This window comes from Panthera leo, chromosome E2, assembly GCF_018350215.1.
Source record: "Panthera leo isolate Ple1 chromosome E2, P.leo_Ple1_pat1.1, whole genome shotgun sequence".
In the NCBI taxonomy this organism is placed as follows: domain Eukaryota; kingdom Metazoa; phylum Chordata; class Mammalia; order Carnivora; family Felidae; genus Panthera; species Panthera leo.
Genome location: NC_056693.1, coordinates 34,877,442 through 34,894,948, shown reverse-complemented (window position 1 = coordinate 34,894,948; position 17,507 = coordinate 34,877,442). Strand labels below are relative to the sequence as shown.

General features: G+C 37.7%; 1 protein-coding gene across 2 annotated transcripts in view; it reads right to left on the bottom strand.

Moving 5' to 3' along the window:
- Positions 1 to 17,454, bottom strand: part of GINS3 (GINS complex subunit 3) — a 92,677-nt gene extending 75,223 nt beyond the window's left edge. For both annotated transcript variants that reach the window (XM_042918818.1, XM_042918820.1), the window contains exon 1: positions 16,938 to 17,454. The gene's annotated coding sequence lies outside the window, so the exon portion shown is untranslated. The remainder of the gene's footprint in view (positions 1 to 16,937) is intronic.
- Positions 17,455 to 17,507: the final 53 nt, after the last annotated feature.

Here is a 17,507-nt window from a genome sequence, read left to right as displayed (position 1 = left end):
GTTGAATTTTAAAAAAAGAACCTCCAGAAGATAGTTGAACAGTAAATTAGACGATGAAGAGGGAATTAGTAAACTGGAGGGTATAGCCACAATAATCACCAAGAATGTAACACAGAGTGACTAAGAGATAGAGAGATGAAACCAAGGAGCTTGGGAAGATGGCAGAGAAGGACCCTGAGCTCACCTCTTCCCATGGACACATCAAGGCCACAACTACATTTGGACCAACACACTCAGAAAACAACCTCAAGACTAGCGAAACAGCTTTAGCAGGGCACAGCTAAAGATATAGAGAGAAAACCACATTGAGAAAGGCAGGAAGGGCAGAGACATGGTTGGAACCAAACCACTGTGTGGTGGTCCACAAGTGGGAGGGACATCAAGGATGCCCCTGGAGGAGTTGGGGATCAGGCCCCACATTGGGCATCCACCACCTTGGGGATCTGTACCAGGAAGATGAACCTCCATAATATCTGGCTTTGAAACTCAGTGGGCCTTAGCTTTGGGAGAGCTGGAAGTCTATAGGAAATTGGGACTCTGCTCTTAAAATGCCAATGCACTATATCACTTGGTCTGAGACCCAGCACAGAGGCAGCATTTTGAAAAGTGGCTGGGTTATACATGAAGGAGATTCACTGACTACTGTTAGGGCACGTGCCAGAGGGGCAGGGATCTGCAGGAACTTTCTCCAGGAACAGAATTGCTGCCAAGCACCATTTTATTTGTCCTCTTTTGGCCTAGCTTGCCTGACACTGGCAGGGGTCAGTTCTAACACTCTCAATCTACTTGGCTAACACCACTTGCCCCACCCTAGCATTCCCCTATGGACTCACCCCACCCAACCCACTCACCTTGGTGGGCACGTCTCCAAAGTGCCTCTGTTCGGCCACACCTGGCAGGATGCCTCAGTTGGGACCAGCACCCTTTCAAAGCAAGTCTTGCCCTAGGGAGGGGGATGGCAGCTCTTCCTACCAGCACATCCACAACAGCTGTGGCCAGGCCTCTCCGCCAGCTGCACCAGGGGCCAGCCTTGTCCACCAGTGTAGCTGCAGTAGTTACAGCCCAGGCACAACAGGACGGCACACACAGCCCACACAAGGGATACCCCTGGAGCAACTGAATCTGGTAACCAGGGGTGATTGTGCTACTGGGTCCCACAGGATGCTGTCTATATAACGCCACTCCTTTTTTTTTTTAATGTTTATTTATTCTTGAGACAATGCGAGAGACAGAGTGCAAGCAGTGGAGGGGCAGACAGAGGGAGACACAGAATCTGAAGCGGGCTCCAGGCTCTGAGCTGTCAGCCCAGAGCCCGGCATGGGTCTTGAACTCATGAACTGCGAGATCATGACCTGGGCTGAAGTCAGATGCTTAACCAACTGAGCCACTCAGGTGCCCCTACAACGCCACTACTTTTAAGATCAAAAGATGTAGCTGAGCTACCTAACACATAATAAAACAAACAGAGATCCAGACAAAATGAGGAGACAGAGGAATATGTTCTAAATAAAAGAACAAGACAAAACCTCAGAAAAAGAATTAAATGAAGATAAGAAATTCACCTGATAAAGAGTTCAAAATTATGGTCATAAAAATGCTCACTGGATTTGAGAGAGAAGTGGATGAACTCAATATGAACTTCAACAAAGAGAAAATATTAGAAGGAACCAATTCAGAACTGGAGAATACAATAACTTGAATGAAAAAAACACTAGGGGGAATCAACAACAGATAAGAGGATGCAGAATAGATCAGTGATCTGGAAGGCAGGGTAGTAGAACTCATCCAAGCTGAATAGCAAAAAGAAAAAAAAAGAATTTTTTTTTTTTTAATTTTTTTTTTTTTCAACGTTTATTTATTTTTGGGACAGAGAGAGACAGAGCATGAACGGGGGAGGGACAGAGAGAGAGGGAGACACAGAATCGGAAACAGGCTCCAGGCTCTGAGCCATCAGCCCAGAGCCTGACGCGGGGCTCGAACTCACGGACCGTGAGATCGTGACCTGGCTGAAGTCGGACGCTTAACCGACTGCGCCACCCAGGCGCCCCCCCCCCAAAAAAAAGAATTTTTTAAAGAATGAGGATAGGTTAAGAGACCTCTAAGACATCCGTAAGTGTACTAACATCCACATTATAGGAGTCCCAGAAGGAGAAAAGAGAGAGCAAGGGGCAGAAGACTTACTTGAAGAAAAAATAGCTGAACATTTCCCTAACCTGGGGAAGGAAACAGACATCTAAGTCCAGAAAGCACAGAGAGCTCCAAACAAGATGCACCCAAGGAGGTCCATACCAATACACAAAATAACTACAATGTCAAAAATTAAAGATAAAGAAAGAATCTTAAAAGCAGCAAGAAAAAAAAAGCAACTAGTTACAAACAAGAGAAACTCCATAACTATATCAACTGATTTTTCAGCAGAAATTTTGAGGGCCAGAAAGGAATGACATGATGTATTCAAAGTACTTAAAGGAAAAGACCTACAACCAAGAATACTGTACCCAATACTCTATATTTTTTGAGACAGAGAGAGCGTGAGTAGGGGAGAGGGGCAGAAGGAGAGAGAGAGAATCTTAAGTAGGTCCATGCTCAGTGCAGAGCCCATTGCAGGCTTCGATCCCACAACCCTGGGATCATGACCTGAGCTGAAATCAAGAGTCAGACGTTCAACCCACTGAGCCACCCAGGCACCCTGGATACCATTTTTAACATAAGAAGAAATAGAGTTTCCCAGACAAACATAAATTAAAGGATTTTACCACCACTCAACTGACCTTACAAGAAATGTTAAAGGGACTTCTTTAATCAGAAAGAGAAGGCCATAACTAGAAGTAAGAAAATTATGAAAGGAAAAAGTGTCACTGGTAAAAGCAAATATAAAGAAAGTAAAGGTAGTAGATAAATCACTTACTAAGCTATTATGAAGCCTAAAAGACAGACGTAGTAAAATCAATTATATCTACAATAATTAGTTAAAGGATTGAAAAAAAGATATAAAATATGATGTCACGTACATAAAATATGGAGGGGGAGTAAAAATGTAGTGCTCTTAGAATGTGTTCAAACTTAAGTGACCATCAACCTAAAATAGACTGCTATATACAAAGGATGTTCACATGAATCTCATGGAACTACAAACCAAAAATCTATAATAGCTACACAAAAAATAAAGAGAAAGGAATGTAAGCATAAAGGTAAAGAAAGTCATTAAATCACAAGGGAAAAGAGCAACAGAAGAAGAAAGGAACATAGAACTACAAAAACAACCAGAAAACAATTAAAAAATGGCAATAAGTATATCCCTATCAATAATTACTTTAAATGTGAATGGACTAAATGCTTCAATCAAAAGACACAGGGTGACTGAATGGACTAAAAAAAAGATACATCCATATGTTGCCTAGAAGAGACTCACTTCAGACCTAAAACACATACAGACTGAAAGTGAAGGGATGAAAAAAGATATTCTGTGCAAATGAAGCAAAAGGAAAACTGGGGTAACAATACTTATATCAGATGAAATAGACTTTAAAGCAAAGACTGTAACAAGGGACAAAGAAGGGCATTACATAATGATAAAAGAATCAATCTAACAAGAAGATAAAACAATTATTAGTATATATGCAATCCACCATAGGAGCACCTAAATATATAAAGCAAATATGAACAGACATAAAGGGAGAAATTGACAGTAATATAATAACAGGAGAATTTAACATACCACTTAAATCAATAGATAGATCATCCAGACAGAAACTCAATGAGGAAATTGAACGATACACTAATGAGATGGACTTAACAGATATACACAGAACATTTCATCCAAAAACAGCAGGATACACATGCTTTTCAAGGGCCCATGGAACATTATCAAGGATAGGTCACATGTTAGGCCACAAAACAAGTCCCAGTAAATTTAATAAGACTGAATTCATATCAAGCATCTTTTCTGACCCCAACAGTATGAAACTAGAAATTAGTTACAAGAAAAAAATGGAAAAACCCGCAAACATGTAGAAGCTAAACAATATGCTCCTCAACAATGAATGGGTCAATGAAGAAATCAAAGAGGAAATAATAAACAACTGGGGACAAATGAAATTGGAAACATACTGGTTCAAAACCTTTGGGGTGCAGCAAAAGCAGTTCTAAGAAGGAAATTTATACAATACAGGCCTTCCTCAAGAAATAAGAAAACTCTCAAATAAGCTATGTAAACTTAAACATAAAGAAACTAGAAAAAGAGGAACAAAAAAAGTCCAAAGCTAATAAAAGGAAGGAAATAATAAAGATCAGAATGGAAATAAATGAAATAAAGACTAAAAAGGCAAAGAAAAGGTCAATGAAACTCAGAGTTTGTTCTTTGAAAAAGTAAACAGAATTGATAAATCTTTAGCCAAACTCATCAAGAAAAAAAGAGAGAACACTCAAACAAAATCAGAAATGAAACAGAAGTTACAACCGACATCACATAAATAGAAAAGACTACTATGAAAAATTATACACCAACAAAGTGGACAACCTAGAATAAATGGATACATTCCTAGAAACATACAATCTTCTAAGACTGAATCAGAAAGAAATAGGAAATCTGAACACATCAATTACTAGTAATGAAATTGACTCTGTAATTAAAAAACAAAAAAACAAAAAAACCTCCCAACAAACAAAAGTCAAGGACCGGATGGCTTCACAGGTGAATTCTACCAAACATTTAAAGAAGAGTTAATACCTATCCTTCTCAAACTATTCCAAAACATGAAAGAGGAAGGAATGCTTCCAATTTCATTCTACAAGGCCAGAATTACCTTGATACAAAAACAAGACAAAGATACTGCAAAAAGAAAAATTACAGGCAAATATCCCTGATGAAAACAGATGCAAAAATCCTCAACAAAATATTATCAAACTAAATCCAACAATACGTTGAAAAGATCACTAACTATGATCAAGCAGGATTTATTCCAGGGATGTAAGGGCTCATTATCCACAAATCAACCAATGTGATACACCACATTAACAAAATGAAGGAGAAAAATCATAATAATCTCAATAGATGCAGAAAAAGCATTAGGCAAAATTCAAACTCCATTCATGATAAAAACTCTCAACAAAGTGAGTATACAAGGAACACACCTCAACATAATAAAGGCCATACATGACAAACCAACAACTAACACCATACTCAATGGTGAAAACCTGAGAGTTTTCACTGTAAATTCAGGAATAAGACAAGGATATCCAGTTTTGCCACTTTTATTCAACATAGTACTGGAAGTCCTAGCCACAGAAATCAGACAAGTAAAAGAAAATAAAGACATCCAAATTAGTAAGGAAGAAATAAAACCATCACTATTTGCTTATGACATGACACTATATATATAAAACTCTAAAGATTCTACCAAAAACCTATTAGATTAATTAAATTAATTCAGTCAAGTTGAAGGATATGAAGATTAATATACAGAAATCTGTTGCATTTCTATACACTAATAACTTGCAGAAAAAGAAATCAACAAAATAATCCCACTTAAAATTACATCTAAAAGAATAAAATACCTAGGAATAAGTTTAGCCAAGGAGGTAAAAGATTTATATTCTGAAAATTATTGGACACTGATGAAAGGAAATTGAGGTTTCTACAAATAAATGGAAAGATATACCATAATCATGGATTGGAAGAATCAATATTATTAAAATGTCCATACTTCCCAAAGCAATCTACAGATTCAATGCAATCTCTATCAAAATACCATAGTATTTTTCACAGAACTAGAACAAATAATCCTAAAATTTGTATGGAACCACAAAAGACCCCCAAAAGCCAAAGCAATCTTGAGAAATAAGAACAAAGCTGGAGGTTTCACAATCCCAGATTTCAAACTATACTACAAAGCTATTGTAATCAAAACTGATACTGGCACAAAAACAGACACATAGATCAATGGAATAGAATAGAAAGTCCAGAAATAAACCCATGCTTACATGGTCAATTAATCTATGAAAAGGTATACAAAAATATACAACAGGAAAAAGATAGTATCTTCAATAAATGGTGTTAGAAAAACTGGAAAGTTACATGTAAAAGCATAAAATTGGACTACATTCTTACATCATTTACAAAAATAAACTCAAAATGGACTAAAGACCTAAATATGAGACCTGAAACCACAAAACTCCTAACAGAAAAGATAGGACATTGGTCTTAATATTTTTTTGGCTCTGTCTCCTCTGGCAAGTGCAACAGAAGCAAAAATGAACAATTGCGATTACATTAAACTAAAAAGCTTTTGCACAGCAAAGGAGACCATCAATAAAATTAAAAGGCAAATGAATGGGAGATGTTTGCAAATGATATGGGTAAGAGATTATTACCCAAAATACATGAAAAACTGATACAACTCAACACCAAAAAATCCCAAATACTCTAATTTAAAAATGGGTAGTGAACCTGAATGGACATTTTCCCAAAGAAAACATACAGATTGCCAAAAGACACATGAACAAATCTCAACATCACTTAATAATCAGGCAAATGCAAATCAAAACCACAATTATATCACCCCATGCCTGTCAGAATGGCTAGAATCAAAAAGGCAAGAAATGACAATGTTGGTGATGATATGGAGAATAGAGAACACTCATGCACTGTTGGTGGGAATGTAAATTGGTGCAGCCACTGTGGGAAACAGTTTGGAGGTTTTTTTTTTAAGTTTATGTATTTATTTGAGAGAGACAGAGACAGTACAAGTGGGGGAGGGGCAGAGACAGAGGGAGAGAAAGAGAATCCCAAGAAGCTCTGCACTGCCCGTGCAGAGCCCGACGTGGGGCTTGAACCCACGAAACCATGAGATCATGACCTGAGCCAAAACCAAGAGTCAGATGCTTAACTGACTGAGCCACCAGGGGCCCTAGTATGGAGGTTCTTTAAAAACCTAAAAATAAGGGGGTTCCTGGGTGGCTCAGTTGGTTAAGCATCTGACTCTTGGTTTTGGCTCAGGTCATGATCTCACGGTGGTAAGAGTAAGCCCCATGTCAGGCTCCACACTGCTTGGGATTCTCTGTCTTCCTCCCTCTCTGTCTCTCCCTACCCCCGTCAAAAAATAAAAGTAAAAATGTTTAAAAAAACAACTGAAAATAGAAATACCATACAATCCATTAATTCCACTGCTGAGTATTTACCTGGTGAAACTGAAAACATTAATTTAAAAAGATATATACATCTCTATGTTCATTGTGGCATTATTTACAATAGCCAAAACATGGAAGCAACCTAAGTGTCCACTGGTGTAAAAAGAATGAAATCTTGCCATTTGTGACAACATGAATGGACTTAAAGGGGAATTATGTTAAGTGAAATAAGTCAGACAAGACAAATACCATATTATTTCACCTATCTGTAGAATCTAAGAAACAAAACATATGAACAAAAAAGCCAGAAACAGACTCAAGTGAAATAGGTGAAGGGAATTAAGAGTACACTTAGAGTGATGAGCACTAAGTAATGCATAGAATTGTTGAGTCACCGTGCTATACACTGAAACTAATATAATATTGTATGTCAACTGTAACTCAATTCATAAATAAATAAATAAATAAATAAAGTCTATGTTCAAGTGAAGAAAAAAATGAAAGCAATAATAAGAGATATGAAAGATAGAATGAGAAAGTCTAATACATCTATTTGGAATCCCAAAGATAAAGCATAGAGAGCCTAAAGAAAAAGCAGTATTTGGAAAGATAATGTCTAAGTTCCAGAATCTATAAGAAAATATAAATATACAAAATCAGGGAGCATAACACCCTAACAAGAATAAATAAAAATAAATTCATACTTCAATTCACTTTAATGAAACCATAGTACACCAGAAACAAAAGTCTTAAAATGGGCGAGAGAGAAAGAATCTCTTTTATAAAGAAACACGATTAGGGGCGCCTGGGTGGCGCAGTCGGTTAAGCGTCCGACTTCAGCCAGGTCACGATCTCGCGGTCCGTGAGTTCGAGCCCCGCGTCAGGCTCTGGGCTGATGGCTCGGAGCCTGGAGCCTGTTTCCGATTCTGTGTCTCCCTCTCTCTCTGCCCCTCCCCCGTTCATGCTCTGTCTCTCTCTGTCCCAAAAATAAATAAAAAACGTTGAAAAAAAAAAAAAATTTAAAAAAAAAAAAAAAAGAAACACGATTAGATTAAGGGTAGACTTTTTCATGACAATGGAATCCAGAAAACAGGAAAAGAACATCTTCAGATAAACGAGAGGAAGTAATTCTCCACCTAGAACTGTGTATCATCAAAACATTTTTCCAAGAAAAATGATGCAAAAAAAAAAAAAAAGAGAGAGAGAGAGAGAGAGAGAGAGAGACATTTACAGGGTAGCATAAACTGAGAACATGCGCCATCAAGATATCTGTACTAAAGAAACTTCTAAAGTGTTTAAAGGAAGATGATAAAACAATTCCAAATAGATCAATAATCCCAATAAATATAGTAGGAGTATATTTGCCAATCAAAAAGACAGTGTCAGTTTAGATTCTTTTAAAACTAATCCAGCTGTGTATTGTTTATAAGAAATATATATAAAGCATAAGGATACAGAAAGTTCAAAAGTGAAAAAGCATGGAAAAGGAAATATCTACAAATAATAAGCAGGCATAGTTATTTTCATATCAGGTAAGCTTTAGGACAAAAGATATTTTTAAGGATAGAAATCATATAGTTGATCCACATTATTCATGGATCCCATATTGCAAATTTGCCTACTCATTAAAATTTATTTTAACTCTAAAATCAATACTTGCAGATCTTTGTAGTCATTTGCAGACAGGCAGAATGGCAAAAAAATTGAGTCATTCAATGCACACGTTCCCAGCTGAGGTTGAACAAGGTGACACTCTGCATTCTTGCTTCAGCACATCCTATAACCAAATGTCCTTTTTGCCATCTACATAATGCCACATCTTTAGCATTTTTGTGCTTTTCACTGGTGATTTTGCTGTTTAAAATGTCCCCCAGCCATACTGCTCAAGTGCAGTCTAGTGTTCCTACACACAAGAATGCTGTGATGTGCCTTATGGAGAAAATATACATATTATATAAGCTTCATTCAGGTATGAGTTACAGTGTTGTTGGCCATGAGTTCAATGTTCATGAATCAACAACATATATTAAATGAGACGCCTTTAGACAGAAGCACATGTAAAACGAGATTATGTATTGATAAAAATGTTATGACCAGAAACTCATAGGAACCTAACCCTGTATGTTCTCTAGGAGCAATGGCTCAATATTTGTTAAGTCAGTGTTTGCCACACTTTAAAGAACATAATTACATACAATAATGATAATCAACTATAGATCAATTTACCAGGAAGATATGGCAATTCTAAATTTATATATCTAATAAAATAGCCTGAAAACATATAAGGCAAAAATTGCTATAACTTTAGGGAGAAATTGTTAAATTCACCATTATAACAGGAGGCACCTTTCTTCTTTTTTAAAAAAAAGTTTTCCTTTATTTTGAGAGATAGCATAATCAGGAAGGGACAGAGAGAGAGGGAGAGAATGTCAAGCAGGCTCCACATTGTCAGTGCAGAGCCGGATGCAGGGCTCAATCTTAAGAACTGTGAGATCATGACCTGAGCAGAAATGAAAAGTCAGATGCTTAACTGACTGAGCCACCCAGGTGCCCCAGGAGTCACCTTTCTTAATCACTGATAGGTCAAGCAGACAAAAAATCAAGAAGATACAGAAGATAAGAATAGAACAATCAACAAGCTTAAGGTTAATTGATAGGTATAGACACTATACATTTTCCCGAAGCAAACATGGAACAGTTAGAAAATTTCTTATTACATACTAGGCCACAAAGAAATTTGCGGAGGGTTTGAAGAATCAGTATTACACAGATATCCTCTAACCAATTGGGTTAGAAGTGGGTATTAAAAGTTAAATAAAACTAGTTACACACTTGGAAATTTAAAAACACACTTCTAAATAGTTCAAGAGTAAAACACATCATAATGGAAATGTAAAAATAATTAGAACTGAATGATAAGGAAGGACCAATATATCAAAACTTAAGTCTTGCCAAGAAAGTGAAACTTAACAGGAATTAATGGCTTTAAAGGTTTATTTTAGAAAAGAGAGGGAAAAATTAATGAGCTAAATGTCCAGTTTAAATTTTAGAAAAAGAACACAAAATAGACCCAGATAAAGTAGAAGAAACAGATAATATAAAGGCAGAGAATAATAACTAGAAAATAATGACACAAAGTAATAAAGCAGTACTAGTACTGGTAATAAAAAAAAAGCTACTAGTAATAAACTGTAAGATAAAGTTACAAAGATACAAAAGCCAACCAACCAAACAAAAAACAAAACAAAGGATGATCAACAAAGACAAAAGTTTATCCTGAAAATACAAATTGGAACTCTGGAGAAACTGAAAAGAATAGAGGCATAAGTAAACAATACTGGGAATGAAAAAAAGAATGTTAAATTTTAAAATGGAGATTTTCAGAGATAGTACTATAATCCCTATGCCAATACATTTGAAAATGAAATGGAAAAGTTCCTAGAAAAACAATGACCAAATCTGCCTCAAGATAAACAGTGGATAGTCTTAGAAACACTAAAAATAAAAATAAATTAAGCAGCTGTTAGAAATTTCCCCACAAAATAACCACCAGGCCCAGATAGTTTTCAGATGAGTTTTGCAAACATTCAGATAACAGACCATTTCCATCTCCCCAACTAATGCCACAAGGCCAGTAAAACTAATAAGGAACATACAAGAGAAGAAAATTATAAGCCAATCTAATTCACAAACATTGATACCAAAACCCCTATACCAAACAGTAATGAATAGTGGTATATAAGATGATAAAACATTAATCCCTGAAATTCAAGGGTAGCTTAATTTGAGAAACTCTGTTAGTTTCATTAATCATGTTCACAAATTAAAGAAGAATCATGATTATCTTAATGCCAAAAAAATCATTTGACAAAATTCAACCCCAAGTTTTGATTAAAACAAACAAAAAAAACCCGTAGAAATAGAAGGGGATTCCTTAACCTAATTAAGGAAATCTAGTTAGCAATCTAGATCATATATTATTCTATATGAGAAAGTGTTAGAAACCTTCCCTTAGACCAAGACAAGGATGCCCGCTTTTACGGATCCTATTCAACATTATACTGGAGGTCTTAGCCAGGGCTGTAAGACAGGAAAAAGAAATAAAAGTCATAAAAAAATCTGTCATTATTTTTTTTTAATTTTTAATGTTTATTTTTGAGAGAGAGAGAGAGACAGAGCGTGAGCAGGGGAGAGGCAGACAGAGAGGGAAACACAGAATCCGTAGCAGGCTCCAGGCTCTGAGCTGTCAGCACAAAGCCCGAGGTGGGGCTTGAACTCATTAGCCGTGAGATCATGACCTGAGCTGAAGTCAGACACTTAACTGACTGAGCCACCCAGGTGCCCCAACACTGTCATTATTAACAGGTGATAGGATTCTTTACATAGAAAACCCAAAAGATTCTAACAATAATTTTTTACAAATTCCAAGTGGTTTAGTAAGAAATTGTTAAAAAGCATAATAAAAGAAGACATCATTTAATTGCAACCAAAAAGTATAAGATGCTTAGGAATAAATTCTATCAAAAGATGTACAAGACCTTTACGGGGCAGATCATAAAATTATATTGAAAAATCTTAAAGGCGACCTCATTAAATTGAGAGACACGTTATGCTCATGGATAAGAAGAGTCAATAATATATAGATGTTAATGTAGCCACGAATTGAACTATTGATATAATGCAATTCTAATCCAAATCTTTGAAGGTTTCGTTTGTTTGTTTTTGGTGGCAGTACCAAGTTGATTCTAAACTACATAAAAGTACAAAGGCCAAGGATAGTTAAGACATTCCTAAAGAAAAAGAATTATGTGGGACCACTTGCCTTACTAAACAGTAAGACTTTGCAAAGCTGTAACACCTGAGATTGCATGGAATTGGCACAAGGAAATAGATAAGGTAACCAGTGTGACAGGAGAGAGATCTCAGAACAGTCCCAGGCACATGTACGTCCGAGCTCATGCTGGAGACCTGTGGAGAAATGAAGCTATCCATGTGGGAAAGAGTGGACCCATACCATGCACACAAAAAAAATTCCAGATTGAGGTGAGGACTTATGTGTCAAAACAAAACTTTTTTTTTTTAATTTTTAAAAAATGTTTCTATTTATTTTTGAGACAGAGGGAGACAGAGCAGGAGCAAGGGAGGGGCAGAGAGAGAGGCAGACACAGAATCTGAAGCAGGCTCCAGGCTCTGAGCCATCAACACAGAGCCCGACGCAGGGCTCTAACTTACGGAGTGTGAGATGGTGACCTGAGCTGAAGTCAGACTCTCAACACCCTGAGCCACCCAGGCACCCCCCATAACAAAACGTTAAAGATTTAAGAAGATAATATAGTAGAATAGATCACTGATGTGGATCTAGAGAAAGGTTTCTTTTTTCTTTTTAAAAAATTTTTTTAACGTTTATTCATTTTTTAGAGACAGAGAGAGACAGAGCATGAGCAGGGGTGGAGCAGGGAGAGAGGGAGACACAGAATCTGAAGCAGGCTCCAGGCTCCGAGCTGTCAGCACAGAGCCCAATGTGGGGCTTGAACTCACGAACTGTGAGATCACGACCTGAGCTGAAGTCAGATGCTTTAACCGACTGAGCCACCCAGGCACCCCTAGAGAAAGGTTTCTTAAACAAAACACAAAACAGCCCTAACAATATAATATTAATACATTTGACATCATTAAAACTAAAATTAAGACCTCTGTTTATATGAAAACATCATAAAGAAATTAAAATAGAAAACACAGGCCAGAAATTGGTAGAAGATATTCACAATACACATAGTGAACAACATTCAGAATGTATTAAGAATTCCTTCATCTCAGTAAGAAATTAAAATAGAAAACACAGGCCAGAAATTGGTAGAAAATATTCACAATACACATAGTGAACAACATTCAGAATGTATTAAGAATTCCTTCATCTCAGTAAGAAAAAGGCAAGCAACCCAATAGGAAAAAAAGGACAAACGACATAAACATTAACTCGAGCAGGTGACAAATACGTGAGAAAACTTATCTTTAACCTTACTAGTAATTAGGGAAACACAATTTAGCAATGAGGTATCATTTTATATCCATTAGACTAACCAAAAATTAAGGCTGACAGTAATAAGTGTCAGAGAGGACATTCATGAGTCAGCAGGATCACCTTACATTGCTGGTAGGAATGTAAATTGGTTCAACCATCTTGGAAAACAATTTAGCATTACCTTTAGAGCGAGGTATATCTTAACACATTCTCTGACCTAGCAATCCTATTCCTAAGTACACACACTCTAGAGAACCTTTAGCGGTAGTTTAGGCATACATATCTATGGATAAACTTGTTAAACAAAGAGCAAGAATGAAAGAGAGGGTTAAACATGGAGGTAGGCACAAGATAATGGTAATGTTTTAGCTCTTGTGTTGTAAGTAAGCTCTTGTGTTGTAAGATGATATAAAGAAATAAATTTCCTAGATGTTTCTTTTAAACTGAATAACTTAAAATGGAATTTTTTTCATTGGGGAAATTTATATTAATAAATATAGCTATATGTGGTACAAATGTTCATTATCAGCCAATTCAAAGATTATTGATTGGGTAATTTGACTTTCAGGGGGCAATGGCTAATGAAATGCATTTCATTTAGATAAAGATTGAAAAACTCTTGCACACAAGCTCTTTCTTTAGGAGTCAAGAATATGATGGGGCGCCTGGGTGGCTCAGTCGGTTAAGCGTCCGACTTTGGCTCAGGTCATGATCTCGCGGTCCGTGAGTTCGAGCCCCGCGTTGGGCTCTCTGCTGACAGCTCAGAGCCTGGAGCCTGTTTCAGATTCTGTGTCTCCCTCTCTCTCTGACCCTCCCCTGTTCATGCTCTGTCTCTCTCTGTCTCAAAAATAAATATTTAAAAAAAAAAAAAAAAAGAATATGATAAGCATGACATTTTGTTTTAAACACTTTTAGGAAAATAAAAACATTCTATGGATGATCTATCTAAGGAAAAACCTGTAAGTCCAACGTAGATATCTGATGATAATGAAACCATTAAAACATTTTTGTCATTTTCAATCAAGCATGATTACCTCTTTGGTAAGTAAGTTATAAATATATATTTTTTCCAGAATGAGGGCATTATAATGCTTTCCAAGAAATTCCTGAATGTTTTTTGCTAAGTGGAGAAGATATCTAAATGGCAAAAACCTGATTCAGACTTGTACTCTTCAGAGTAGATGTGATACCACAGCTGAGAAGCTTTCAGTGAGTGTCGATAGTAACGAAAAGCAATTCAAAGAAAATGTAGTATGAACTATTGACAAAATTCCTGTTCAGAGGACTCTGTAAGATGTTGCATCAGTATCAAAGTCATAGTATGCAGTGCACAATAACTATGATATATTTGGGCTAGCAGACATTTTACTCAACAGTTCAACAAACCATTGATCAGTAGCAGGCAACTTGGAAAATGTATGACACGTAAATGAAGCAGTACTTGATTTTTTTTTTTGTTCTGTTAATTGCATCCAAGAAGAGATTTTGAAATGCAGTAAAGCTTATTGGCATGTTTAAACATCCTTTTCCAAAACTGAAACAGAACACGAAGAAATATTTTCCAGAGGGAAAAGCAACTAAGTGATTTAGAAATTCAACCATCACTATCCCCCAGGATGAAATTTTCAAACTCCTCAGGAGAAATTTTCAACACTCCAGGTTTCAAGCACGATGGCCCATGAGTAACTGAGAGCAGTCATCAGCAGAGTGAAAAAAATCTCTCCATGATTTTGGAGTCCACAGTCAATCTGAATATCCAGAACTATCTGCCAGTTTCGAGAACTTGCTGCAATTTCAGATGTCTATTTATTTATTTATTTATTTATTTATCTATTTATTTTGGTGGGAATGCAAATTGGTGCAGCCACTCTGGAAAGCAGTGTGGAGGTTCCTCAGAAAATTAAAAATAGACCTACCCTATGACCCAGCAGTACCACTACTAGGAATTTACCCAAGGGATACAGGAGTACTGATGCATAGGGGCACTTGTACCCCAATGTTTATAGCAGCACTCTCAACAATAGCCAAATGATGGAAAGAGCCTAAATGTCCATCAACTGATGAATGGATAAATAAATTGTGGTTTATATACACAATGGAATACTACGTGGCAATGAGAAAGAATGAAATATGGCCTTTTGTAGCAACGTAGATGGAACTGGAGAGTGTGATGCTAAGTGAAATAAGCCATACAGAGAAAGACAGATACCATATGGTTTCACTCTTATGTGGATCCTGAGAAACTTAACAGAAACCCATGGGGGAGGGGAAGGAAAAAGAAAAAAAGAGGTTAGAGTGGGAGAGAGCCAAAGCATAAGAGACTGTTAAAAACTGAGAACAAACTGAGGGTTGATGGGGGGTGGGAGGGAGGGGAGGGTGGGTGATGGGTATTGAGGAGGGCACCTTTTGGGATGAGCACTGGGTGTTGTATGGAAACCAATTTGACAATAAATTTCATATATTAAAAAAAAATAGGCTATACAACTTAAAAAAAAAATCAGATGTCCTTTAACTGAGAGTTAGGATTTTCTAACTTAATAAAAATAAAGAGTAAAAATAGAAAGTGACCCGCTGAGAAACTACATATGTTTCATGCTGTCACAATCCTGGATATGTAGCCCTTGGTGTAAAGTTGCAAATGAATTTCCTCTCCAAGATATAAAACTATTATTACCATTGTTATTATTAACCTGAAAGAATTAAATAATTATTTACAAAATCGTGATGGTTCCTTTAAAAGTTACCAAAAGCTGATGGTCTGCATTAAGTAACCCAGAGAGGCTGAAGATTTGAGGCCTTCTGTTCACAATGTCTCCTGGGCCCCTGGCAGGATTCTGAGCCTTTCTTAGTATTATAAAGTTATGCTAGATCGTTCCTGTTAAGAGTGGGTGTTTCTGGTGGTCTCCCCGTGGCTTCTTTTCATGTAGGAATTAAAGAGGAATTGGAGAGAGTTAGGGTCTTGTGCATTACCCTCAGAATCCCCACTTTTTCTTTCTTTCTTTTTTTTTTTTTTTAGGTAGGCTCCATGCCCAGCATGGAACCCAGTGTGGGGCTTGAACTCATGACCCTGAGATCAAGACCTGAACTGAGATCAAGAGTCAGATGGTTAACCAAGTGAGCCACCCAGGCATTCCCCCCCCCCCCCCCCCAGCAACCCCACTTTTAAAGAGCAACTCCTGGCTTTGCGCTAATCAGCACTTCTGCTTTGGTACTTTATCAGGCAGCACAGGGTCCAGCCTGAGAAATGCCAACTTGGGCATAGCTCACCACCCTAGAGTTGGAAGGATCTGGGCTCGAGTCCTGCCCCTGCTACTTTCCAGATGTGCTTTCCAGTGACTTTCCTCACTCTGAGCCACCACGTTCCCATCGGGAAAGCTCAAGTAATTCCTTCATCTTGGCTGGGTGATTGTGAATTGTGAACGAGAAAATACACGTGAAAGTGTTTTGACGCTGACGATGTCAAATTGACATCGCGAACAGACTGAAGGATCAACTCCCATTTCTCCCACTGCCAAAAATCTTTCCCATTCTGTTCTCCCAGCAGAAGCCAATGCCTGCTCAGTGTTAAAGGTGATGGATGATTGTGAGGCACATAGGACATCAGGGGAATCTCGAGGGGAAGGAAATGGCGACTCCTTTCTGAGTCACGCTTTACTTTCTATCCAGTGATCTTTCCTTCCATCAGCCACTCATCTACCCATCCAATAAATATCTTTCATGCGACTGAGCCAGCAGCCTGTGAGCACTCTGATTCTATCTAATGAAACGTTGTCAACACTTCTCTTACCACAATGTTGTCAACAGCTCTCTTGAGTCCTGCCATTTGTGCTGAAACCAAAGCTGCTAACAGTGGCTGGAGTGCAGCTCCCATCTGACCCTATGGTTTGGCAGAGCCGACAGTCTGGTGGCTTCGCTGGGACCGTCAAGCCAAAGGGCTAGGGAAAACTGGGCTCCAGGAAACCACACTGAAAATGTAAGAATGCTTATGGGGATTGGAAAAACCAGACTCAGTTTAGTCGTGGGCTTCCTCCATCCAGTTTGACAAAGTTGTGTAGACACAGGGCGGGTGCTGAGGAAGTAGACAGACCACGGCTGCAATGGGACAGGGCTTTGTGATCTAGCAAAAGGGATGTCTTCTCGGCCAGACTTGGGGAAAGCCAGGCTTCCAGAATAGCCTTGCCAAGTTTAGGAAACAGGCAGGCTTTTCATCCTGGCTCCTCCTAGGTCTCCATGTCTAGACATTTGCTTGGTGATACCATGGTAACTGTGATGCCACAATGGAACATTCTTCCCAAGGTGGTAGAAGGAATCCCTCTGTTGAGCTCTGCTGTGTAAGGTCAGAGTGAGTTCATTTCTC